The sequence below is a fragment of the Seriola dumerili genome, unplaced genomic scaffold (assembly GCF_002260705.1).
Source record: "Seriola dumerili isolate Sdu_G_001 unplaced genomic scaffold, Sdu_1.0 BDQW01000025.1, whole genome shotgun sequence".
Taxonomy (NCBI): domain Eukaryota; kingdom Metazoa; phylum Chordata; class Actinopteri; order Carangiformes; family Carangidae; genus Seriola; species Seriola dumerili.
The window spans coordinates 3,138,283-3,141,221 of NW_019174280.1; the positions used below are offsets into that span (position 1 = coordinate 3,138,283).

Here is a 2,939-nt window from a genome sequence, read left to right on the forward strand (position 1 = left end):
CAAAGCAGCGACTACAAAGAGGTTTCATATAGTTTAAAGGTCTCTGTCCATGTGTAGTTTGATTATAGATCAGGTCTAGGTTCTATATTAATACTGTGAAAGTATCAAAGCCTCAGTCCACAGAGAAATGCACACAGCCTGTATTCAGAGACTGAGCCTTAAAACCAGCCGTCAGGACTTCTGTCATTTTGTGATGTCACAACAAAGCAGTCACTGCTCCAGCCATAAGAGAAAAAACAGGAAGATGGGACCTTTAACTATGGATCTACATGTCTTGATGAATATAATGTACTCATTATGTATTTGTTGTGACAGAGTCAGCTGCAAAAGAAGAGAAAGTCAAAAGTCCTACAGTAGCTAAGAAAGGTACTGAACATTTTTGTAGAATATGATATTCATATATTGTGGAAAAAACAAGGTTGACGCGTGGTTGTATTAAGTTCTTGAATAAATTTAATTTGGTAACAATATTTGACAATATTTGTTTCTACAGAGCCGGTGAAAGAGAAAACCAAAACGGCTAAGAAAGGTAAAACATCAGAAAATTATATGAAAATCATCTCAACGATACTCATCTCCATCTTTAATGTGAAGTTAATGTTTAACTAAGAACGAAAATTATTCAGGCCACTAATCACAATTTATTATGTTAGAGCCTGCAGCTGTGCAACAGAAGAGGAGATCATCCTCTGAAAAGACAGGTAACTACACACACTGATGTTCAGTAATTTGCATAAAGTCAATCATGAATGGAAACTAATTATTTTGCTCCTCTCAGAAGCGTCACCTGTCAAGAGCAAAGCCAAGACATCTACTTCCAAGAAAGGTAAATGAAATGTTGTACTTGACTTAAGATTTGGATTGCATTATCTTTTATGTTAATGCTGATGCTTAACCGCAGTTTGGTCCAACTGATATAAATTTAAATCCAAGTGTTAATATTTCTTCAACAGATCCAGATCCAGAACCACGTCCACAGCCGCTCAGACTGAGAACGAGACTAGAAACCATCAAGAGGGCGAATGTCACGTCTCAGGCCAAAGAGGAGAAACCTGCCAGGTCTTCGTCTGAACCAGGTCATACTGTTGTGTCTCTAATGTGGGATCCAACTATTTACCTCGAGCATTTAGGATTTCTCTGTGGAGCAGAGACTCTTGTACTGAAACTTTTTATGTCTGTCCGTTTTATTTTCAGCTAAGACAAGATCAAAATCAGTGGCAGATAAGAAAAGTAAGTTGTATTTGCTTGTACTTTTTTTGTTTGTTTACTTGTATTTTAAATCCATGTCCTGTAGCTGCTTCCACTTGAATGAGACATTGATGTGGAATTCAAAACCTTGTTTTTCTGAGGATACATTTTCTCAAAGCTCAGGAGTTGAGAGATACTGTACACTGACCTTTTCAAAGCATTAGTTCAACATTTGGAGAAAAGCTTTATTATTATTAACTCTTACGTCTGTCTAGTAATAGTAGAGATACATCCAAGTGAAGGTTAGCTTAGCTTAGCTTAGCTGAGCTTAGCTGAGCTTAGTTTCGCGTTTAGACTGGAAACAACAGGAAATGGCTAGCTTGGTTGTGTCCAGAGGGAACAGAATCCACCAGCACATCTAAAGCTCAATAATTGACATGCCACATTTAAACCACACAAAAATAGAAGTGTACAATGAGAAGTTGTGGTGTTACAGGTGGTTATGTGCTGCACTACTTTGTCTTGTTGTTAGTGTGAGATTTCAGGTAGGTGTTGATCCTGGCCAACAAATATTTGCGAGTCATTATGCTAAGCTAAGCTAACCTAAGCTGCAGTCTTCTGACCAGGCAGACCTGAGAGTGACATCGATCCTCTCATCTAATTCTTCTAAGACAGCCACAAAGGGTAGTTTCCAAAATGTTGCCAGCAAATGCAGGAAACATAAAATCATTCATTTGAAAACGTAACGAGGCTTCCTCACCTACCGTTTTATTGTCAGTCACGTTCCATTAGTTAAACCTCAAGGCAGTGAACTGAACATCACACAATGAAAATACAACCCCACGAGGTACATTTGAAAGCAGCATGATTCTACTTATGTCAACGTGATGAGTAAGAGAAAGAGAGTAGGTAGAGAAGAGATGGATTTTTCTCCAAACAAACTGTTATATTTAATGATATTAGGTCTCTACTGGCATCTTTCAGTAGAAATCACACCTCTTGAAAATGTTGTTGCATATTATGTGATTAAATAGACTTCTTTCTATGTGGTAAAGTTATAATTAGGGACATGTCAAGCTGTATTACGCTGAGAGGGGAATAATATCACAAGAATATTAAATGTAGCTACACCACAATTATGGAGAGTTATGTGTCAGGCTGTAATAGGGCTGTCTCTGCTGTTGCAGGCAAAGCTGAAAAGGCTGAAAAGAAATCTGCAAAAGAGGCTCAAGGTATGGATTCAAAATCAGAAAGTGAAGAATCTCTGCTGTGCATGTTTGTCATTGATGAGTTTCTCTCTTTTTTTGCCTCCTCTCAAATGTTTAGATAAAGAGAAAAAACCATCGCGAGCTAGTACGTATGAGAAAGTCATTTATCACCAGTGCAAATAATATCCAGCCACTATAATAATGAATAACACTGTGAACTCAAAGGTGATTGGTGTCATTTATCCAGGAGTACTTCAAAAGGTTTTCTGCTTCATCCAAGAGGCTTTGTCAGTTCTCCTCCTCTGTGTGTCGTTCGTGTCACCCGTGGGTCATTAAGGTCAAGTGGGTCGTTGAGGTCACTTGGTCAACAAGCACTGTTGGAATGGCAGATGAACACATAGTGGAGATAGAGCTTTGAAGTGAATTGTTTAGTTGAATCGTTGATCTTGGTTTCACAAAGACAGACTGACTGTGGCAGATATAACAGATAGTCAGACCTCAGATAGACATGTAAATTCATCCATTGCACGAAGCAGTTCAGTT

General features: G+C 38.3%; 1 long non-coding RNA gene across 1 annotated transcript; it reads left to right on the top strand.

The window, feature by feature from the left end:
- The first annotated feature begins 491 nt into the window (after window positions 1-491).
- Window positions 492-2,415, top strand: LOC111216477. The gene is made up of 6 exons (XR_002664919.1): window positions 492-529; window positions 654-701; window positions 779-826; window positions 954-1,076; window positions 1,195-1,230; window positions 2,376-2,415. It is a non-coding gene; the product is annotated as an uncharacterized LOC111216477 (long non-coding RNA).
- The last annotated feature ends 524 nt before the right edge of the window (window positions 2,416-2,939 follow it).